The following is a 25,649-nucleotide window of genomic DNA, read 5'->3' on the forward strand; positions in this document are numbered from 1 at the left end:
AGTCTCTCACACTGATACATTGGACTTACTTGAGCAGAGTCATGTACAAAAGTTTAAGAACTGTGTCAAATTACATGTTTTAATGATTTAGTGAAATTGTAATCAAGATTTTGTGTGAATGTAATTAATTCCCCCTTTGAATGCTTTTTAACCCATTAAACATCAGTTCTACACTCTCAAAACTACATTACTGTCACAATTAGCATACATTTCAGAAACCCTAAAACAGAACCCTGTGGAACTTAACTAAATGGTTACCAAACAGTTAAAATGTTTTTTTGCATAACTGAATAATAAAGCTAAGGTTCAGTGTGTTCATTTGTTGTTGAACTGTGAATAGAAGCTCTGTGCTCTGCAAGTTCTGTAGCAGGGAATAGTCATACCACCGGAGAACTTTAAGCCTGAGATCCCCTCAATGCAAAGGATTTAGCGGTGAACCTGGAGGTCCAGCCAGCACAGCACCTGATGTTAGAGCAAACAGTCAACCTTGTCAAGCCACACTGGACCAGACCTTCAAACGCAGACTAAGCAGGTCTACCACTGACTGACCGACAAACTCAATTTCAAAACGAATAGCTATGGACTGTAGACCAGTTTAGATAATGACCCCTATCTAAAGCTAATTCTAACCTCAACCTAAACCTAAGCTTAATCTACTGCACCTGAAGCTAATTCTAACCCCAACCTAAACTTTACCTATTACACCTAAACTTAATTCTAACCTTGTTACCTCTGCTAAGAATTCTAATAAAAAACATATGACACACACTTAGTGATGTAGTGATGTTCCTGAACTTCCTCTGGCCAAAAAAATGAATCAACAGTATCTTAATTATTGGCCAGATCTTTTATTGTGTTATTGAGTGAATCTGGTGTTCCGAGGTTAGAACATAGAATTTTTTTAAAATTTAATTTAATGGTGGAAAATTGGTGTCTACTGTGTTAATGGTTTAAATGGTTTAAACAGTTTAAAGATAACAAATTTGACTGATGAGTCCAATTTTTCCGTACCTGAAACGAACCTGCAATTCTAGAATGGGTCAGATAACAGGTGATGCCGATACCAATTCAGGTTCTGGTTTTAAGCCTAGAACCCCTGTGGGATTTTAAGGGCATTTTTTTCACACTTGAAAGTGTGTATCAAGGTCCGAAGCAAAGGTTGCTGGGTTTGTTACATTGTTTGCAAATTTTGGTTCTTTTGTCTGGAACACCTTTCCCACAATTTTGGTTTGAGCCAAATTGAAAAGTAAGAAGATTTGGTCCAAACAAGTAGGTATGAAAGCGCCCTTAGCACCATTAGCATCTGAAAGTAGACTCTCATTCAGTCAAGCAGTCAACTACCCCACACAGCTAACAACAATACACCACAGAATGTGAGTGAGTGCTGTTTCAGGCTAGATTTGTTACAGAATTGGATTGGATTCATTATTTTTTCCACCATTATCCGATCTAGCGTTTTCTAAACCAACATGTCATCTCCACTGTAAATGACTCCAGTGACTATGTATGGCTCTCTATATAATTGTCACCCTCTAATTTCTTTTGTTACATTCTTGGTCATTCCCTGTACTTCCCTTTCCCTTTCCTTCCCTGTCCGTCAGCTGGTGTTGTGTGTTCAGTGGGTCCTTGGCAGCCACTTAGAACCTAGAAGCTGCCCCTCACTCACAGACAGAACAGAACAACAGCAGGTGATGAAGACCTCTTAGACTCTTGGTCTCCACCACCATCTGTGACCAACTTCAGAACCCCTGCTGAATAAACAAGTGGCCAAGCCTCCATTTGCTTCGACAGAGCAGAAAGCAAGAGTCAGAACATCGATATCAGCAGGAAAAGGCTTTGGCATGTAGAACATGGAACTGTTTCTCACTGAGTACTAAAGTGAGTTCAGAAACTACAGCTACGCAACAATGTTTAGACTCTACAGATCAGTCTCCTAGACTGGGATTAGCCCTAGTCCTGGATTACATTGTCATTTTAATTGAGAATGTAAAATCTATATGGTATGCTGTATAGTGCAGGATTATGGCTAATTATTAACTGAAAAAAAACAACAACCCAGCAGTACATTGAAAGGTTTCTAACAACAATACATATCTGAAAATTTTGGAATACAGTACCAGTCAAGGGTTTGAACACCCCTGCCTGAATGTGTGCTAATCATCATTTTAAAACATATTTAATACAAAGCTAGAGTGATCATTTTTGTTTTCAATGTGGACACTGGGGGCATACAAATATTAGGATAAACACTGTAATTAGGATGTTGTTGCTGGAGTGCTTTGAGTAGGCCTAAATTGTAGGTCTGTGGCAGTGTGTATGTGTGAGGGTGGAATACCTCTTAAGTCATGCAGCTACAGTAAGATAATGTACAACAATACATAAAAACATTTACTCATTTACAGTAATATCAATAAATAACTCTAATAGTCTATATGACCAAATCATCTCCTTTCAGTTGAGCGAACAACTATACTAGGCCTATTTGAAAACCCAAAGCCACGACATCTTAACTCTAGAGTATAGCCGTGTGTCACCAGTGTGCTCTTTTTAAAATAACAACAATATGGTCACCCTAACATTTGGATTAGATCTTTTTTCATCAGGTGAGTCCAAAGTTTTACTTGTACCGTATATATATTGGATGGTAACTTAACAGTTGGTTTGAAATTGCCTAGTGTGAAGACCTGAGTAATTTTGACAAAGGCCACATTGTTATGGTGAGACAACTGGGCCAACAAAGCTTGTGGAATGCTTCCGGTCAACAGTGGAATGCAGAGGGACAAACCCAGAACTGGCAACGGGGTGTTGGGTATACAAGGCTCATCAATGCATAAGGGGAAGGAAGGCTATTCCATCTGGGTCTAACTGACAAAAAGGTTACTGTTGCACAAGTCACAGAACTTTAATGATGGTTACAAGGGGAATAACCATCTTTACACAGACTGGCTGCAGGCCAGTCAGAGCTCCCATGCTAACACCAGTCCACCGCTGAAAGCACCTAGATAAGACACACAAGCATCAGATCTTGGAGTAATGAAAGTGGGTCACTTGGTAAGATGAGTCTTTTTTTATCATGTAGACAGACGTTTTTGTGTGTGCGTGTGTGGTATTTATTTATATATATGGAACACCATGGATTTACAGGAGGAAATTCTTATCTCTGAGTTTATGCAAATCAACATTGTCATACATAAAACTCATATCTTCAAACTGGAACTTTACAGGAGAAAAAAAACATGTATAAAAAATATTTCATTTCTAAAAAAGTCATTTCTATTGGTCTACAGTGTAAAGAACAACCGTCAGCACCCCCCTGAAACTATACACTCTTTTGGTTTAACCAGTCCTACACCTGAAGCTTCACACTGTCAGATACACCGTGGAATGTCTGAAAATCTTTCGTCTGACTCCAAGGCGAAATATGATACAGCACAGATAACAGTTCTCTGATAGTGGCTTTTCAGTTTCTCATATCTGAACACCTTTCAACAACCTTTTATGCAGCTCTTTCATGTCTCACCTTTTTTTAACCTTAACGCTGAGATGTGGAACGTGTGATCCGCGCTACTTGAGAATGTGTTAAACATGTTTTTGCCAGACATTTATAAGCTGAAAAAACAAGTGTGTTACTGATTCGCTGAAGTTAGACCGAACTTTGCTACCTAAAGCTAAACAAAGCAACAGAGCTGCATAAGAAATACACTATAGGGACAAAAGTATTTGGACACCTGCCCAATTTTTTAATTCTCATGAAATCAAGGGTATTATCCTGCTGTTGTTGGAGTAGCTGTCTCTACTGTCCAGGGTAGGTTTTCTACTAGATTTCTACTAGATCTACTAGATACTAGAAATTTAGACTAGATTTGGTTGTATTCAGCAACAAGAGAGTTAGTGAGTCAGGATGCTGGATGATCTCATCCTCAATTTCCAACTCATCCCTAAAAGTATTGGATCACCAATGGAGCACCATAATTCCAGAGAATTCCCTCTAACCCACGTCTGGCATTATTTTGCATGGTGTCAATAGGTTAATGTTTATCTGCTCCAGAGAGTCCTATTCTATTGGCTATACCTATACTCTACAAGGACTAGACAAGCTGTGTGAATGTGCATTTGCACGTCTGTTTCAGCTATGGGTTCAACTTAAAGTAGCTGAACACATTTATTAGGTGGGGTGTCAACAAACATTTGGACATATAGTGTAAGTAAGTAGGCAGGCATCAGGCATATGCATCAACTTGTGCCATAATAACGGTGTCTCAGATGTTTAATGGGCGGTTGATGGTCGACATAGTGCCTTTGTGAACAAAAACAGTATAGGAGGGCAGCACAGGATGACACCCAACTCAATTTAACTATTAGCGAATGGGAATATGAAAGCAGTACATACTCATAATGTTTATCCTGTATTGTTATTCGTTTTATCTTTTTGAATTTTTCGGACAGATTTTTGCTAACTTGTCCCCCAGTTTAAGATATTAACACCCTTCCAGCTCCAGGTTGTTCGACCAGATTGTTTGGTCTGTATGATTTGAACTTACATACAGCAAGTTGATCAGACTTACAGTTTACACATAGCAACAGATTGAATCAGGTTGTATTTTATTTCCTAAATTTCCCAAATGTTCTACTAACACCCAACAACCACCAGATACCACAACAACCAACAAGACAACACCATAGAAACCACCTGAGCCACCATGGCTACTGCTTGAAGTACCATAACAAACAACACCTTAGCAACCACCTGAAACACCACAGTAACGGCTTGAAATACCATAGCAAACAACACCTTAGCAACCACCTGAAACACCTTAACAACACCTTAGCAACCACTTGAGACACCATAGCCACCACCTATACCATAGCAACAACTCACTTGCATAACAACTCACGTAACAACTCACTTGCACTTACCTGGTATATCATAGCAACCACTTAGCAAAAAGAGTTTCACTCTAGTGACCAAGTAACAACAGCCTAGCAACTGCCTGGAAGTGGGAAACCTCTCTGGCTTTCAGAGGAATCTTGCTGGAAAATCCCTGCTGTCATTTTGCAGAATGTTCCAATTTTCAGGAAGGTCAGAGGAAGTTTCTGCCATCCACCCTTCTAACTTTCAATTTGACTCAGGGTAGGGACTTTAGGCTGTCCCATATCAGAGACATGTTACAAAAGGAGAAGACTGGCTGAAAAATTAACAAGAGAGCTCGTACCACTCAGCCTGTATGCTGTATTATGAAAAGTCTCACTCTTCAGTAAAAAGAGCCAATATGACAGTTGTTAAAGATGTACACAGAAGATGTACTCCCTTTTTGTTGAGATAAGGAGATACATAGTTGCCTGAACAACATAAATAAACCCGAATATGTTTCTGAAACATTAATGCAGCTTGTAGTTTCATGTTTTTAGTATTCAGTTTTGTGAGCTAATGATGGAATTGAACAGATCCATGCACTGGCTGAGGACGTACAGGAGAAATCTGGAACCAAGCTTTGTTCTTCAAACTAGTTCTTCAAAATGAGAAATTCCTGTTACTTTTTACTGTATTTATGTTTTCTTGCACCTGATCTGATATAATATTGAGTTGTTTTTTTTACAGTTTACTCTCTGAAATAAATCATTTTAAATGACATGTTTAGGTACTTAAACACTGTACATGTGTCAAATACTTTAAACATGCAATCTTTAAAAAAAACACACATTTTATTTTATTTTAAGTGTTACCATTACTAACTTAACAGAGAAGTGCATTAGCTAAATGTCATTTTCAGGAAAAAACACAGTGGATTGTTCTTGTCAGCTTTTCTTTCTGTTTCTATTTTTCTTTCTTATTTTTTGTTGTAAGTAGTTTAAAGTAGTTGATGCATGTAATACAATATGTTGCCTTTTGTAGGCTTGAGAGGTAGGTTTTCTTTGTGTATCCAATAACCTTTTTTATTCTTAAAGGCTTTGTTTGCTTGTATTGTTGTTGTTCCTGTTACTTAATGCGACCACAAACCAAAGTCAGACAAATGATACAACAAAACAGGGCTTGAAAAGAAAATACAATTACAGGCTGGGAACGGCGGGTCAGCATCACAGAACAAAACAAAAACAGGTGCATTGATAAGAGGGACACTGAGTGAACAGATATTACTTACAGACTTTATCTCTATGGCCAACCTATGCATTAACCCTATGGTAAAAAGGGTTTCACCATGGAAGACTATGTCAATGTTAAATGCTCTATATGAACACTGCATTTGTACTAACACTGGGAAGGACCTCCCTTTGTTCTTAAAACAATTAGTTGTGGCAAAAAGAGTTTTACTCTAGTGACCACGTAGCAACAGCCCAGCAATGGCCTGCAAGCAGGAACCTTTCTGGTTTTAAGAGGAATCTTGCTGGGAAATCCCTGCTGTCATTTCGTAAAAATGTTCCAATCTTTTTAGGAAGGTCAAAGGAAGTTTCAACCATCCACCCTTTTAACTTTCAGTTTGACTCAGGGTAGGGACTTTAGGTAAAGAGGAATCACTATGGAAGACTTTGTCAATGTCAGATACTTTGTATGGATATAGTATGGATATAGATACTTTGTATGCATTAGTACTAACACTGGGAGGGACCACTCTTTGTTCTAAAAGCAATTACTTGTGATTTTGGTGCAGAAGCACACTGAACTGAACAGTGTGAGGTGACATTTGTTTTGTGTCAAGCTGGAAGTATTAGTAGATGGGTAAGGTGTGGTCATGAAGGGATGCACATGGTCAGCAACAATACAGTCTGTGTCATTCAAGTGACGATTAATTGGTATTAAAAGGCCCAAAGTGTGCAGAGAAACAAACAATACGTCATTCTACCACCTTCACCAGCCTGGACTGTTGACACAAGGCAGGTTGGGTCCATGAAATCATGCAAATTTAATCAGAAAAGGCTACATTCTTAACCATCCAGTTCCGGTGAGCCTGAGCCCACTCCTGCCTCAGCTTTCTGTTCTTTGCTGACAGAAGTGAAAACCGATGTGGTCTTCTGCTGTTGTAGCTTATATACCTCCAGTTTCACCATGTTGTCAGTTCTGAGAAATCCTTTCTACTTACCACAATTGTATCAAGTTATCTGCATTACTGTAGCTTTACTGTCAGCTCAAACCTGTCTGGTTATGCTTTGTTTACCTGTCTCGTCAACAATAAGTTTCTGTCCACAGGACTGCTGCTCACCTGATGTTTTCTTTATTGCACCATTCTGTTTAAAACTCTAGAGCCTGTCTGACACTACCAACCATGCCATGCTCAAAATCACTGAGGTCACATTTGTGTTGTCATTCTGATTTGGTTGATGTGAACATTACCTGAAGCTGTTGACCCGTATGTACATGATTTTTATGCATTTCACTGCTGTCCTATGATTAGCTGATTAGATAATGGCATGGATAAGTTGATGTATATCAGTTATTAGTAAATAACATAGTTAACCACACAAGATAACCTATTCTTGTAGCCAATGTCACTGTTTGTGATCTCAGTAAACCACAGTTTAACTAAACTTAACTAAAGCAAATGGTAGCTAATATTAAGCAATGATGGTTCACTTTTTAAAGCTATTATAAGCTAGCATTTAGTTTCGTTTTACTAGGCCATTTGAGCTGTTAGCAAGCATTTGAGGGTCAGTTAATTTCATTTTAATACTTGTGCACACACACTTTATTCAGCAAGTAAGCATTTAAGAGGTTAATGAAAAAGAAAAATAGGTTTAGAGGTCTATTAGCTAGCTTACCACCTCTGAATTCACCCCTATTCCCTATATAGTTCACAAAAATAGAACTTAATTCAATTACTATTTTTTACATCTATGTGCTAATTCTTTTTGTTAATGCTGATCCTATCACACCTGTCACAATGTGCTACCCCATTGTTGCTATACTTGAGGTGCCTATTCAAATACCCTGCACTCTTTAGAACCGGATAATAGACTTACCTATTGAAAGATGCCATGGGGGCCCCCTTAGCAGGTGAGAGGCCCCCTTACAATTTTCATGAATTCATGCTGTTGCTGCCAGATACAGACGCCACCATCTGTGTGCCACAGTAGAAATTAGATTAGTAGACAGTAGATTAATCAGGTTACATTTTTCTAGTCTTCAGCCATCCATTTCTGGTAAGCCTGGGCCCACTGCTTTCTGATGAGGTCTTTTGCTGTTGTAGCTCTTCCACCTCAAAGTTGGAAGTGTTGTTCATTCTGAGATGCTCATTGAAGTTGTACAAAGTGGTTATCTGAGTAACAGTGGCCTTTCTGGAAGCTCCAACCAGTCTGTCCGTTCTCCATGGATCCCCTCTCTCATCAACAAGGTGTTTCCATCTGCAAAACTGCTGCGCACTGGATGTTTTCCATATTGCACCATTCTCACCAATGGTTGTGCTGAAAATCCCAGAGATATGGCTGAAACTCAACCTAATAAAAGTAGCACTTTTTTCCTGGTAATGCTGCTACTGGCTGCTACTGCCTTTATTATGTTCAGTATATGACCAACGTGCTAGCCTATTGTTGTTATACGTGCGGTGCCTATATTGCGGTGTACTCTTTAGAAACAGATAATAGACTTATCTATGAAAGATGGAGGCCCCCTTAGCAGCTGAGGGGCCCAGAAGAACCCGCACTAATATATTAACTGAACTCCAGAAGAGTAGAGTAGTGGTGTTTAGGATACGCTGAGGGTGTTGTGCTGAACTATTAGCATTGTATTCACATGACTGCATTTATAGCGACAATAAATAAATGCTAACATTTAGCATTGCTATCAACATTGTCAGATATCTATATGCACACTGTTTGTCCCTTATTGGGCCATCCCTAGTAATAATTGGCTGGTCTAATAGCCGTAAAGATAAAGCGACCATGCTGGCAGTCGTGCGGTTTCCCTCATACCAGCTTTTTCATGCTCCACTGCAAAAAGCTGGGGCTTCTTGTTCCCCTGTACTTTTATCATGATAGATGAGCCGCCGTGGGTTTGGAGCCCCCGCCGTTGATGGTATCAGACTGAAAGGAAAGCGGCGAGCCACATCATCACCTCTGGCCGCCTCTTTTGTCCCGCCGTCACTTTGCTGCGGGGGGAAACTGTTTGCCAACGATGGGCCATACTCTCACTCCCACCACTGCCATCCATCATGGTGGACTCGTGCCTCTGTGTGCACAACATGGGCTTTTCCTTTTGGCTTTAGACATTCATCAAATGCAATTATGGCCCGATGGGAAATACCAGCACAAACCATGAAAGTCTTGCGTGCGTTCTACACTCATATGTGTTATTACGTAGGATATAACCAATGCAAACAAAACATAATTGCCATACTTCTCATGTGCTGTTAAGCTTTCAGTGGTGGTATTAAAGCTGCTGTGACTGATGTAAAGCTGCCTTGATGTACAGTAAATAGAATAGATGGCATTGTTTGTACAGTATGTTTGAACAGCGTGGTTTCTTTAGAGAGAGAGAGAGAGAGAGAGAGAGGGAGCAACGGGAGGGCATTTATGAGATGAATGAAACAGAAGACTCAATGGGGCTAGGTGTGTGTGTTTTTTTCATGCATGGGTGTGTGAGGGAAAGCTTAAATACGGCCTCCTCAGAGACGTTTAGTCTGTGTCTGTCTCAGGGTGGGCTGGAGGGGCAATGTTACTGAAGCGTGGCTTCAGGTTGACCCTCACTGTCCCGCTTGGAGGAATTTGTGACCCCCACCCCCCCAACAGCCTAGAGGAATGCGTCAATCCAACACCTGCTTTCAGTAAACACACTCCCAACCTGACCACAGGCCTGCAGGGTCAGCTAAACCCTGTTCTAATACTCAGGTTAGCGCATAAGCTCCCCTTAAATCCTTCACAGGGCTTACACTGATCTTACCTGAGGATGGATTGAGGGAAAGTAAGAAATGTAAGGAAACACTGTATTATGTTTAAAAGTAGTAATTCAGACCAATCACCCAAGACATGTACAGTGTATATAGTTTACGTATGAGGCAAATGTTGAAACAAGTAAGAAGTTTTCTTTTTTTTTCTTTGTTCTTCAAGAAATATATGTAAATAAATAGCAAATTATGAGCAAATATTGCTTTATACTTATTGAAAATGTACTACACATACTACACATTCTACTTCACTTTAAAATGAAAAATGTACTGTAGCTAAAATGACTAAAATAATATTATTTGTGGTAGCAAGTACTTTGTCTGGCTTTAGTTACCACAAATAAATACATTGAAAGAATAAAAGTATGTATTTCAATCAAATACATGTTAAATATTAAATAATTTATCATTTTTGTACAGTGCAAGTCAGATTTCAAACTTTCTTTAACAAGTAAATTCAGCACTTTACAGCACTACACAGTTTAAAGTGCATGATTGCAATATACACTTGCATCAAACTGCATTAGAATGAAGTATTCTCAAATAGACACCCTTAAATATAAAGGTTCCTAAATGGGTTTTCCCCTGTTAATATAGTAGCCAAGGACTTACTGTAGTAAAAAAAAAAACAGTTAAAATAGGTTATTTCTCAAAACAAAAACCTCAAAAACCTCAAATCCTCGGAATGAGTCATGAGTCATCCTCTGAATGAGTTTCATTCACACATCTCATTTCCAAAAATGGATCTTGAAAAACTACCCATTGAAAGATTTTTTAGGGAACTGAAAATGCTCCCAAAAGAACAGAAAGAATGTTGTTTCATATGTGGTTTCTGACATTGTATGATGTATGATTACCTAAAAAAAGGCCACCAAGCTACTGTGTACTGCAGTGTCTGTGCTTAGCACTGTACTTGTGTCCATCAACAGTATATGCAAGGGTGGAAAAGGTAGGAGGAAATGGTTGAAGCCCTGTGTTCAGATCTTACTTGGTTAAAAATGAAAGTATAGAGCCAAAAATACACTTCAGCAGAATGTTAATGTATAGATTCAAATACAGAAACGATATAAATCTGATTTTCTTTCCCATGAAATGAATTTAAGTAGATCAGTCTCTGTGCCACCCAAGCTAGTAGTCTGCCTCGTCTCCAAGTTTGTACAAGGAGAAAACCCTCACTGTCAAAAAATGGGCAAGTCTAAGGTTTGCCGGAGAACACCTAGACCAAGACCAGGACTTCTGGCAATGTGTTTTGGGCAGATAAATCTCCTTACAAACCTTCCATGAAAATCAGTCTTGTGCACTTTCTTTCTGATGGTGGATGCTGTACCTTGACAACAATTTTGACAAGAGCTACCTGTAGATCCTGTGACATTTTAGGATTGCTGGAGACTTCTTTACGCAAACCTTGTGGTCTGCTCTTGGGCTGAATTTGCTAGGATGGCCATGTTAGCCATTGTTTAACTTATAAAATAGTTAGAGGACAGTGGAATGGACTGATTTTTAATTTTTTAATTGAACTTTTTTAAATCCCTTCTCAGGCTCATATACATCTACAGCGTTCTGTCTGTAGTATAAGTAAGTTTGTAATAACACTATCGGTCTGCCAGCGAGCCATAGGCTTTTTAAAGGGTTAAGAAATTCTGGCCAGATGCATTTTTTAGATTCCAAAAAATAAATAAATAAAAAAACATGTGAGAGAGAAAAAGAAGACGTATGGTCACACTAAAAAACATATTTTTCTTTCTCTAAAAACAGCAGAATTAATCTTCATCTAACACAGAGACTCCCACCAAACACTGATAAAAATGGAATTTAGTGTTTTTTGGAACCAAAAACCCTTCCAGTATTCCGTTTCAATGTCACTCAAGTAAAGTACAATGATAAAACATCAAATTTTAGATTACTAAACCCACATATGTAAATGTAAATTAGATTTTTTGTTTCAAACACAACATATCAATCAAGACTGAATGCCATTTATTAGAAGTCAGGGTCCTAAAACTATGAAAGCAAAGTTAAAGCAAAACATATCACATAGCATGTGTTTCAGCTCTCCCACAACGCCTGTTTTCATAACATATTTCTACCCTCAGCTCTTTTTTCCACCACTTTGGACCAGGTGGGGCGGCACGCATCTATGTGGCATTAGAACAAATATCCGCCGCGTCCCCTGGACACTTTTTTCAGGTCCTTTAAAGATTTAGCCAACCAGCAAGAACTGTTTGAGTTACCTTAGAATGAAGTTTAAGCAAATACTCTCCCAGCTCATTTCTGCTGAGCACTACCACCACAGCTACCAAGCTCTCTAGCCATGATTAACTGCTCCTTTGTAATCCTTTTTCAGCTCCCGCTGCGTTTTCAGTTTACCTCTGAAGGGCCTGGTCATATTCAGATGGTTGCTTGTATGAGAAGGTATTTACCTAGCCCATGCAGAGCAGCTCTAATGTTTATAAAACTGCCTCAGACTGACTATCAAATTTAGACCAAGCCCACAATGTTAAAAGAAGTTCAAGGTCAGAAAGCTGTCATCACATTATAGGGTCTCAGAAGCCAGCGGTTTTGGTGGGTTTCGGTGAATGAAAATTAAATTCCATTATGAATGAGGCTGGCAGCTGGCAGTCTTAAAGTGGTAGTTTGACAAAACGTAACGTTTTCCCGCTTATCTCAAATGTACACTATGTGCAGAATTATCAGGCAAATGAGTAATTTGATCACATCATCCTTTTTATACATGTTGTCCTACTCCAAGCTCTATAGGCTTGAAAGCCAACTACCAATCAAGTAAATCAGGTGATGTGCATCTCTGTAATGAGAAGGGGTGTGGTCTAATGACATCAACACCCTATATAAGGTGTGCTTAATTATTAGGCAACTTCCTTTCCTTTGGCAAAATGGGTCAGAAGAGAGATTTGACGGACTCTGAAAAGTCAAAAATTGTGAGATGTCTTGCAGAGGGATGCAGCAGTCTTAAAAAAGTGGCAAACTTTTGAAGCGTGATCACCGAACAATCAAGCATTTCATGGCAAATAGACAACAGGGTCGCAAGAAACGTGTTGGGAAAAAAAGGCGCAAAATAACTGCCCATGAATTGAGGAAAATCAAGCATAAGGCTGCCAAGATGCCATTTGCCACCAGTTTTGCCATATTTCAGAGCTGCAACGTTACTGGAGTATCAAAAAGCACAAGGTGTGCGATACTCAGGGACATGGCCAAGGTAAGGAAGGCTGAAAAACGACCACCTTTGAACAAGAAACATAAGATAAAACGTCAAGACTGGGCCAAGAAATATCTTAAGACTGATTTTTCTGATGTTTTATGGACTGATGAAATGCGAGTGACTCTTGATGAGCCAGATGGATGGACCCGAGGCTGGATCAGTAAAGGGCAGAGAGCTCCACTCCGACTCAGACGCCAGCAAGGTGGAAGTGGGGTACTGTTATGGGCTGGTATCATCAAAGATGAACTTGTGGGACCTTTTCGGGTTGAGGATGGAGTGAAGCTCAACTCCCAGACCTACTGCCAGTTTCTGGAAGATACCTTCTTCAAGCAGTGGTACAGAAAGAAGTCGGTATCGTTCAAGAAAAACATGATTTTCATGCAGGACAATGCTCCATCCCATGCATCCAAATACTCCACAGCGTGGCTGGCCAGTAATGGAGATCTACAGGGAGGGAAAACAGTACACCTCAGTGTCTGGGAGGCTGTGGTGTCTGCTGCACGCAATGTTGATCGTAAACAGATCAAGCAACTGACAGAATCTATGGATGGAAGGCTTTTGAGTGCCATCGTAAAGAAAGGTGGCTATATTGGTCACTGATTTTTTTTTTTGGTTTTGTTTTTGAATGTCAGAAATGTTGAAAATTTTGTGTTATATTGGTTTACCTGGTGAAAATAAACAAGTGAGATGGGTATATATTTGTTTTTTATTAAGTTGCCTAAAATTCTGCACAGTACCTGCACAAACAGATATCCTCCTAAGATAGCCAAATCTCTCTCTCTCTCTCTCTCTCTCTCTATATATATATATATATATATATATATATATTCTCTCTATATACATATTCCATGTTTTTCTGCTTTTTTTTTACATGTGGTTGCTGTGACCAAAAAAAGCATTACATGTTACCCATTCAACACAAAAATCTAAATTTCCAATTTCTAAACAATAAAACTGTGCAACTGATTTTTTATAGCTTTCCACACACTGGTGTGATCATCTAAAATAGCTCTATGTTCATTTTGACTAAAGCTGGATTTATTCTGTTGTATTTTTTCTCCTTCCCTGCCAGTAACTATGTAACTATGTATAATATTATATATGTGTAATATTAGATATAGTCAGAAGGCACATCCTTAGTTTATTTAGTGCCTTACCGTACCATAAGACGTAAGAAGAACTGTTTTGGAGAGAGGATTTGGGCTGGAGGAATGTTCCTCAAGGGCTAGATTTGTCCCATGGGCTTCTATTTAATAAGCCCCAATTCTAGGCCTTCAGAGAAGACACATTAATTTCTGGAAAGTCCAAATCGGTAAAGTAATCAGAATTAATAAAAGGGGGAAAAAAGAGAAAACACAACACTGCCAAATAAAAGCCTCTAAGCTAACTCTAAAGTAACATTTTAGTAGTGTTGCTATTGGTAAGGTGATGGGGTTTAAAATCATCCCTAATATTCCTAATGTTTTGTTATGGGGCAAAATAAAGCTAGGTAAAGAACTAACGTATCAGGAGGCACCAATAAACTCTCAATTTGTGAGCAGCACTAAGCAGCCCATACACTACAAAGTGTACCACTCCCTAAAATGTGTTAAGTTTTAATTAGAACAAAATGTGTCTGATCAAGATTTGTTTTTTTATTTATTCATTTTTTTATTAGTATCACTTTACTTGGATGGTCCATTGTAGATGTGTCATACATGCTCATCTGACATTCAACTAACAAACAATATTATAAAAGGTAAATATATGCTAACATTGCATATTTACAAGCTTCTTTGTCTCATTTCTAATTTATATAAATGCATATATATATTTTGTAGATTGCAATTATTTATTGTTTTGGGCTTGCAGAAATTAGCATGATTGTAGAAGTGTTTTTTATGTGACAAACTGAAATACTAATAATAAAAACTAGAAATAATGAATCACCACTGGTGAAAAATCTTGCTTAGCTAAACCCAGAAGTAGACAATAGTATATGCAGAATAATCTATAGAAGTCTATAAATATATTCAGGATTGCTGAAAACTCACCCTGATTTGATTTAAGTGTGCATTTATTTGAGCATACAATTTACAAGCTTACTAAGATTGCTTTTAGGTACAATAACCTTGTAGCCTCAAAGAAGCAAACCTTGGAAACCAAACACAACCTGGGCTGCTTTGACTATATTTAGAATATTTAGATGGCAAATGTGCAAATGTGATGTTTTGTCAAACTATCCGTTTTAAAATGTGAAAGTAAGAGATGGCAGATAGACAAATAGAAATGACCATACTGCAGTGTAGGCAGGTGTGGGAATTGGTGTTGGGTGTCCGGCGATTGCTCGGAGGCGCTCTGGCTTTTTATTGCATATTTCCACCACCTGATCTGTACTCTGGGTGGACTGTGAATAGAGGGAGGGTATAGGCTGAATCTCTAGTGCAAGGTCATGCAAGCCCAAGTACAGAGATCCATCGGTTACCACATAAATCTGCATGTCGTGGCTGTCATTTTGGAATGATGAGCACTGGTTTCGGTGGCCAGGCCCCTGATCAGCATTGTTCCTGCCAAGTGAAGCTCAAATATCAGATTCCTTTCCTTGACACTCTAGGTGTGTGCTGTACAAGATAGTATTGTTTAAACCAAATGACAATAGAAAACAAAAGCTGCATTCAGGAAAAACAGCACACTCTGGGCCAGATTCATGAAACTGTGTGTCATGATTATGAAATCCTGTTAATAAAGCCGCCATGACAGTAATTAGTGCATCATGTTCACTCATCTTCCCAGGAAAAGTCTTTTGACACACAGCAGCATGCAAATATTTGGGCACCCCTGATCAAAATTTCTTTCACTGTGAACAGTTAATTGAGTAGACGAATAACTGATCTCAAGTTAATCAAGTTAATGAGTGTACAATTTTGTAGTGAAAAAGGAACAGATCAACATGCAGAGGTTTAGGCACTCCAAGAGATCAAAGCTCTCAGATAACTTTTACCAAGAACATTCAGCAATCAGGGGCTCATCTAATCAGTTACATAGCACTCTAAAATTTTAAATAAATGGTGCCCAAAAGGCAGGATAAGGCTATAAGAAGACAGCAAAGTGTTTACAGGGAGCCACTTCCTCAGTTTGTAAAGTAAGGAAGGCAGTCAACAGGAAAGGTGGTGGTCAAGAAAGGCAAGAAAGGCAAATCAAAACTGACTCTGGAGTAGTGGTGCACTGTTCTACTGTGCACCGACACCTGCGCAAATATGATTCTCATGAAAGAGTCATCAGGACAAACTTTAGCATAAGACATTTTCAAAGGAACAACAAAAAATGTCTGATGTGTTTTGGAGACATATACTGTGGACCACTAAAGTAAAAACTGACGTTTCTGGCTGTAATAGGAGCAGGTATGGTTGGAGAGAAAAAGGGTGTCTAATTTCATCCAAAAAAAACCCTGTAATCTACCCCTGTGCCCAAACTGTTGGAGAGGGTTTTTTTCACGCTTAAGGCCTGTATTGCCAGCAAATTCTGGTAAATACCAGCAAATTCTGGAAGCGAACATGACATTGTAAAACTGTCACACCGTCTGTAAAATAAGCTAAAGATGAAAAGAGGATCACTTCTACAGCAGGAGAATCACCTTAAACACACCTCAGAATCCACAACCCCACCTCCAAACATCATTAATAAAGAGAGATAGACCTTAAATAAGCAGTGCATGCAAGATGCACTGATACCCAAAAATCTCACAGAAACAATAGGCAAAAATCCCTCAAACAAGAAGTGAAAGGCTCTTAGCTGGCTAAATTAAGCTGTGATGCACCCCAAAGAGTGAGACCAAACTTTTGCTTCTGGCCCTTTTTGTTTTGGTTACTTTGAAACTGTTAAGATGGAAATAAAAAAATAATAATGATGATTTTTTTGTCTTTTGGAAATCAGGTCGCTTAACGCTTAACAATTTGCAGGAACAAAGTGCCCATATATTTGCATAACTGTATTAATGAGTTCATGCATATTAATGACCAATGCTCACCACTTTTTATTGTTTGCCAGATGGGTATGCTACATCAAAGTAAGCCAAAAAATTGAAAAAGATTTTTAGAAATTATTAACAATCATGAACTACTGTAAAACAGCATAGAATCAAATATAACAATGTCTTTAACCTGCATTCAAAAAAGCATAAAAACACTCAGATTACACAGGGAGTGTCGGAATTTACCATAAGTTGTGTGGTTGATGACTTCGGCTTTTCTTTTTTAAAGGCAAATGTATAGAAAACCAAGTTTTCTCAATGTATTTATTTATTTATTTATTTATTTATTTATATGAAAGCTATCGCCACCACACACATTCAGAACTGCACTGTCCTGCCTGTTTACTGTGTCTAATGTCTGTTGTATTTATTGTGTTGTTCTGATTCCATGTTGGCACAGTTTGCATTCATGTATCTGTACTGTATTGTTTCTGCTGTTGCACCACAGTTCTGGAAGAATGCAATTTCGCTACACTGTGTACTTGTACCCAGATGGAATGATGATGAAAGGCTCTTGACTTGACTTGATCAGAACATTCTGATCACTCCCCAGCCGAATGCAGTCAATGTATTGATATAAAGCTACAAAACCAGTCTGTTTTGAATGCGCTGTTTTTGTGATGTCACAAAACTAATTAAACCTACAATAGTTTAGCATGTCTGTTCTCATTGAATGTAAAAAAGTTCAACTACAACTAGTTTAATTCTGAGAGATAAACAATTGTTTTTAAATTGTTTTTATCCTATAAAAATCCAAAAAAAAAACCAATGAAATATAGTGTGTAACCAGACGTATGAAAATATCATAGAAAACAAAATTACATCAATATCTGTTTCCTACCAGAAATAATTACCACCAGACTTCTTCAGGTGCCAGTTTTTTGCGAGATGGTGTTCTGTTAGCAATCCTTATTGAAACATACCAATGCAAGGGCTCAGAGTGGCTCAGTGGTCTAATGCACATTATGGCCCAGGGGTCATAAGCTTGAATCTTGAGCATGATGCAACAAAATGAAGCAACAACATGAAGTAACAAAAACAAAACAACACTAATAATTATCAGCAGCAACAACAATAAAGTCATAATGGAAACCCAAATTATTCCCCATTTTTCAGATCATTCAGAACTAGTTCAATGTTTCAAATACATGGAAATGGGCTACAAAACAGCCTGTTTTAAATAGGTTGTTTGTACATATCTTCACCTTTTAGCCTATAGCACTTTAGTCATGCTCACTCTTTGAGAGGCTCAGAGTGGTTCAGCGGCCTAATGCACTTACATTATGGCCCAGGGGTCGTGAGCTTGAATCTCGAGCCATGATGCTTTGCCATCAGTGACCGGAGTCAGAGAGAGCACAATTGGCCATGCTCTCTCCAGGACTATAGATGGCGCTATCGCCCCTCATCACTCCCAAAGTGATGCTAATGAACGTGTCAGCTGCCTGGTGATGCCGCATCTGCAGTTTGAAAAGGCTGATTTTGTATGTATTGAATGAGACAGGTTAGGGGAAGCTAAGAAAAGGTGGGTAAATAGGCATTAACAATTGACAAACAAATTGTAAAAATGATTAAAAACAATATGCTAATGCACAAAGAGAGGTAGCTGTTATCAGTGGTCAAACAGGCTGGTAATTCTTGGTTATAAGAAAATGTGTTATGGTGACGACTTCCCTATATAGAGCTTTCCACTGTGTGCCATTTTGTAGTGAACAATAGAACTTCCAGCTATGCCATGCTTGTTCTACAGTCTTTTTTCTCTATATCAAACACTATGTAGTGAATAGTGAAAGAGTTAACAAGTAAACCCTTGTGAACACAGCACCGCTCACTAATGTAATAATTGCTTTAACGCTTTTCTTTTTGACAGCATTCAAATAAAAATGATTGGGGAAAAAGGGCCTGCATAAACCCCATCACTCTCCATATAAGGACACATTTTGAATTCAGTGCCAGCATATCAGCCTTATTTTTCCCTCCCTTTCATCCATCTCTCCCCTTGTCTTATCTGGTCACTATTGACTGTGCGTAAGCGTCAGTAGCACATTGCAGATGCGTCTGGCTCCTTTGACGCTGCATACAGTCCCACAGCAGATAGAGAGACCTGGGTTGACATGACAGTGTCCCGACACCCTGCAGGGCACTAAGTGCTGCTTCCCCCGGCCTCTGTTTAGCTAAGAGTTGATAAAGCTGCCTAAGCTTCACCTGGTGAGCTATAGCACAGTGCCAAAACCATAAAGCCATGCACGCTTGTCTAGGATAGCAAACCTTGATGCAGTGTGATGTATGATAATGGTATGTATTATATATGCTTAAGTGATTTTTGAAGCTGCAGCAGATGCAACAATAACATCATTATCAAATCTGATTTACTATGGATGCTCTGAAGAGGGAATGTATTAACAGAGTTAAATTAGTGGTGGTAATAAATTATCATCATAATATTAACATATTAGCTTTGCCAGCAATATAAATACACTACAATATACAAACAGCAATATTAGCACATGGCCTATACCTGGATAAGCAACAACAACAACTACAGCAACAATGGTCATCATTATCATTATTATCATGTATAAATGAATATGAATATTATTTATTTATGAACAGCAATAACTACATTACAAGACATGAAATGCACTTATAATTATCATCAGCAACAACAATAAGATCATAATGGAAACCCAGATTATTCCCCATTTTTCAGATCAATCAGAACATACTGATTACTCCACAGTTCAATGTTTTATATTCATGGAAATGGGCTACAAAACAGCCTGTTTTAAATAGGGTGTTTTTGTGATGTCAAAAAATAATGCATTACATATATTTACCTTTTTAGCCTATAGCACTTCAGCCATGCTCACTCTTTGAAATCACTGTCATGCAAAACCCCTGTATCTCCTAAATGTACATTTATATTGATTCACTCATCATGAAACGTTGACCCAATGTGAGCCCCTGCCAGATTCACATTATAAAAAAATGGCAAAAATGGAGATGTATGGTTTTGCCGGACAGTGACAATATAAAGGCTTTCTCAGCATGGATAACTATTAGAATTCTATCTTTACTCTAGAACTCTAGAATTCTTTGCAGTATTTGTTTTTAATAAATAATAAGCAGAAGTGTCTGAGCCCACAGTCATTTACAGAGGGCAAGTGGCATATTATTTAGGTCAAAAACATGTTTTTCTGGCATTTAAACAGTAATAATGTATGTATAGGTGTGTAAACATTATTATTATTGCATTAAAAATAAACTAATGAAAAGATGCTAGGCCCAAACTTTGTTCCAGTAACATGACAACAACTACCATTATTTTTATTAATCAATGATTTATTATTTTAAAATTCATTATTATTGTATTACTATTCACTGCTGTTATTTTTAATGGCCCAGCATCAAAGACACTTTGTTGTTTTGTCATCAGAAGCTGAAATGGCCTGAAATGGCCTTATTTGCTGTAGTTCACAGTGAAACAGAGGAAAAGAGAAAACACATTGAGTTAACTGGAAGAATCACTGCGCTCACCACAGTAGCACACGCTCTGCCACGCTACCATTGTATCACTGAATGTTTCAATGTGGGGAGGAAACCCAAATGCTACACTAAAGTTAAAGGATCACATTAACATTAAAGCTGTTTCCTCATGTGACAGCATTACTGTGACTGTTTGAGAATCGGCTGAGGTGCTGTTTAAGGAGGGGAACGTCCATAAAGTTTAGCCAGACTTTGGGGGTCAGTCCCTCCTCACATCACTGAATGTTGATATATGAGCTTTTCAGCTCTCATTACTTCCAATGAATCGCAGCGCTCATTACGTTTCCATTGTGCAGAGCAGAAAGGCAGAAAAAGAGGGGGAATCTGGGAAGGACTCTGTGAAGAGTTCAGCAAATAGAGCTCATTTCATTCATTTTACTCCCTGAAAGAAGTTTCTGTTTTGAATTGAATGTATTTCCTTTTTTTAGCAAGGGCCTGAATGTGCCCGGACTTGTGTGTGTGTGTGGTTGTAAGTAAGCTAAGTGCACGCTTCTTGTGAATTTAAATACAATTCATTTACATACATTTTTAACCCACATTTTTTCCTTTTTTCACCTGTGGGGAAAGAAAAGGCCTGAGTATGCATGGGCCTCTGTGTGTGTGTGTGTGTGTGTGTGTGTGTGTGTGTGTGTGCATGGATGAGAATCCTGTGGATTTACTCTCCATTTGAGACTGCATTACGAGTATTTCATTGTGAGTGAAAGCATAAGCTCTGTCTCAACCATGAAGCTGGGGGGGACCTCCCTTTCAGTGTTCTGCTGTCACGCACTCAAACGAGCTGTCTTAGGGGCCGTCCCCCACGTCTTGAGCTGCTTGCGTGTGAAAAGCATGGGCCCCGGGGCTGTGGGGCCTTCTCTGAACTTTCATTCTCCTGCTGACAACAGCAGTGTCCCTGCTCTTCACTCAGCCACCGGCTCCACCCATGCCCTACGGGCCTTACCCACAACCTGTTACTAGTGTAGACTGGCCAGCTCAGAGGATACAGGTTAAATGTTTTTACATTGTATTTTAAAGCCAGTTCAAAGCCTTTTTTATTCTGTCATTATTCATTAATAAACCTTTTTTATTCTGTCCTTTGTTAGAAGATCCTTAATTCATTCATGAACAGCCATTCCCCATTTGTGGATGTATTTTTAAATTTGCTGGCTGGTGTATGCTGATGTAGAATCACCTTCTACTGGTTAACGTGGCCTTTTCCCCACTTTCCTACACAGAGATAGCCCTAATTGATCCTTCTAAGTATTTGTGACAGTGATTATTGTGTTAATTGTTATCTAACAAAACTATAATTACTATTTGTATGAAAGCAGAGCTGCTCATAGCACTTCTGGCCCTATCCAGGACAGAAAGGTGTTTTCTTGAAAATTATATATAATGATGAGTGCGAACGAATGCATTTATTCAGTATTTTAATTTGTTTTATGATGTTTAATTAGCAAGTATGCAACTTTGATTGGGGGAAAATGCTCAGATGTGATGTTTCAAGCCTATCTACAACCCAGTTGTTTTGCCGTAGGGTGAAACACTGTCCTCTCATTGTGTCCTCTCAGCACAAAGTTTTGTTAGCAAGCTGAAGAGACTGTAGCCAGTTGGCTTTTATACTTGCCTCACTCCCTTCCCCAGGTTTCGCTGACTTGAGTCTTACTGTGAAAATATTATTCTGGTGCTTTCCCTTTTAATGTGTATTTAACTCCAGTTTGGTTTAACTGAGGCAGTCCAGTTTGTTTTTGAGGCACTGGACGATGGAAAGAGATGGTAAATGTCTAAAATTAGCTTGGCGTGGACTAGCGTGGATCCCTTTTGCCTTCACAGCGTTGCACTTCTGTGGACACTGGAAAAGTCACAGTCACAAGGCCTAGCTTATGGAGCAAGAGTCTGGTGGTAATGTGCTATTCTCTAGTATCAACAACACCATAATCACATTTTCCATTTCACTACCCTTAACTAAGGCTTTCATTAGTGGGCTGGGTGTAAGTACATTTAAATTTAACAAGTTAAGACTGTGTTTGAGCAGCCTTGAACAGTCTTTAAGCTTCACGGTATATACGTTCCATGTACCAAATACTCATTACTCAATTATGCCAAAGTAAATACAGTTTAACATTATAGGGCCCCTTTAACAGAGTTCTAAATACACCAGTATAAATATAAGCAGTTTTGAGAAGAAAGCTTTACTTTAGAATGAGGGCCTTTTCTGATCATGTTTGCTGCGAGGCCCTTCTGTAGGCCTCTTGAAAATGTTTTGCAAATGGGACATAAGAAAAGAAATCACTGGCATCTGCCGTTTATCGGAATCACACACCCTGCGGCAACGGCTTCAGTGGGAAATGATCCAAAATATATCGAAAAAAGATTTTTCCAGTTAGCTTATTGTAATTTCCGCTTTAAAGGCATTCTTTCAAGTGGGGAAAATCAATCACAGAAGTGGCGGCTATTATTGGACATGATGGGGAAGAGTAATGACCCTCATTTGTTTTGACTTCCCCTGCTTAAATAACACATACTGGGGAAAGATAATGTGTCATTCTGTCTCTCTCACTCTTTCTCCGCCCCCCCACCCCAACCCCTACATTTTCTCATATATACCATGCCTTTGTCCCACATGTGTGCAGCCTGAACCTAGCAAAAGTAATACAGCCGATGCCATGGCTTGACTCAAATTACGCCAGTGTACTTGTCAAAGGAACGCTCTTTTAACTATATTACGTTAAATCTTTTCAGCAAAGGAAGGAGGAAGATGCAGCTGTCTTGTCAAAATAATCTATTAGAATTTATTTCTTTTCAGCCCTATTCCTGCGCCAATTCTACCTCTTTCATTCCAGCCACAACATTCCTGAGAAAATAACCAAATGGCCCCTCTTATCCGCTTCCTCTTAGTATCAACTGCATCCTCTGTCTTCTGCAAAGTCCAGACTGGTTGGCTATGCATTTCAGCTTGACCACTAAATGTCTTTTCATGATTGAAAATAAACTCTGGTATCTACAGTCTCACTGCAACTACATTTTCTAAAAGGTATACTATATACATACATAATTCTAGTCTAAACACTTTTTAAAAAGATTGTAATAAAGAAACATGTACAAATACATTGATACATTGATAAATCAAAGTCTATTGAGTTGTCTTTTCTTCTCTTGACATCAGAGCGTAGCGTCAGTAATGGCACAGTGGACTAGACAAGGTTAAGGGCCTTGCTCAAGGGCCCAAAATTGGCAGCCTGGTGGAGTTAGGTAGCAAATACACAACCTTGTGAACAATAACCCAGAACTTTAACCATCGCTGGTTTTTGATCGTAAGCTAGGTCATAAGATAAGCCATTTTGACAATGATTTAACCACTGGCTACGTATGTGGCTTATGTTAGTAAACTCGCTAGATAACACACTCGGACATCAGTACTGGTAACGAGAGTCCTTGAGTCATATTTTGTCTACTCGTGTTGGCTAGCTTGCCACCCAAGTTTTACTTTTACTTTTTAGGGAAAACTAAGTGTTGGAATTCATCACTTGAGTTATTACACTTACAAGTGAGCTAGCAAAACATATCAATTATCACATAATGCTCCTTTAGGTGACCTACCTATATAAAAGGTTGCTTGTGCAACTCGAAACATTTACCAGATGTATTTTAGTGAATCTTAATAATTTAACTGACAATTTACAATCTATTCAAAAACAAATACACAACCCTTTGTAATATTTATTTACATTGACATTAATTAACATCAACTTAGATATATTTTTGAATAAACTGTACCTATACATGTAATTTTAATAGGGAATGCTTTATTTGTAAGAAAATTGTACATAGTCACATCATATTTTACATTTGGCAGTCACATACATACGGTGAACTCGCCATGTTGATTTCACCGCTTAACAGTGAGGCCACAACGGCTGAAATGGTCAGCTATTCTGCAGCCGGACACTATCCCAGACCTCATATTGAGTTTTCCAATGCAAGCTTAGTTCACATGAAATACACTTGAGAAGCCTAGAAAACAGTATCTGAAATCTGAATTAACCATTATTTATTTTATGCCAATATATTTCCTCACTGGTTTTTCACAAGGTGTGAGTGTTGCTTAAACATTTGAGCCTAGTTTATCTGTATGGTTGTTAATTATTAATAGTTAAAATGTTAACTATTAAATGTTAATGTTAAAAATAAATGTTAAAAATAATAGTATACAGTTATCTCAACAGGTCCACACATTTACACAAACCCCAGCCTCACATGTAAAGGTCACCATGGCAAAGAGATTAAAGGTATGACTTAAAAGAAACCAAACAGGAAAATTACAGAGAGACAGACACAGAGAGAAAGAAATGAGCAAAGTGAGGGTAAGAGCACCCTCCGTTGTTTCCCCACCACCTAACACAGTCTTGCTCAAGGCAGTTAATTAATTATTTATGTAAATGGTATGTAAATTGGATGAACTATGTATAAAACTGCTGATTCAACATTACAGAGCAAACCTATTCTAGAAATTGAAGACTTGAAGCGGCAAAAACACCCCTAAACACAATGTCTCTAAAAACTCCTGGATTATGTTTTGACCTTAGTTAATAATGTTAATTATACTTTGCTCTTAACTTTGCTTTACTCTTGTTTGCTTGTTTTCATTGTACTTGTACTTCTGTATCTATCTATCTATCTATCTATCTATCTATCTATCTATCTATCTATCTATCTATCTATTTCATTACACCCTAAGGATTATTAATCAATCCAAACTGGTTGAGGTGACTGGAGTTGTGGCTAAGTTAGAACAGTGTGTGTGTGGGGCAGCGGGGAGGCAAGAAACACTGGTGGTTTCCACAGGGTTTAAAAGGTTTACCCAGTGTGTGTCCTGTTATTTAGTGACTGAGCACCGGGTTGTGGAAATGACCCGAATTAGGTTGTTTTTAGCCCAGCATTTCTTTCAGGTTAGGGTCTGTCATGGGCCTACTAACGTAGTCTTTTTATGACTAACCCCTATCCAGGCCCTTAGCTCAGACTGGACTGT

This window comes from Salminus brasiliensis, chromosome 7 (assembly GCF_030463535.1).
Source record: "Salminus brasiliensis chromosome 7, fSalBra1.hap2, whole genome shotgun sequence".
Taxonomy (NCBI): Eukaryota; Metazoa; Chordata; class Actinopteri; order Characiformes; family Bryconidae; genus Salminus; species Salminus brasiliensis.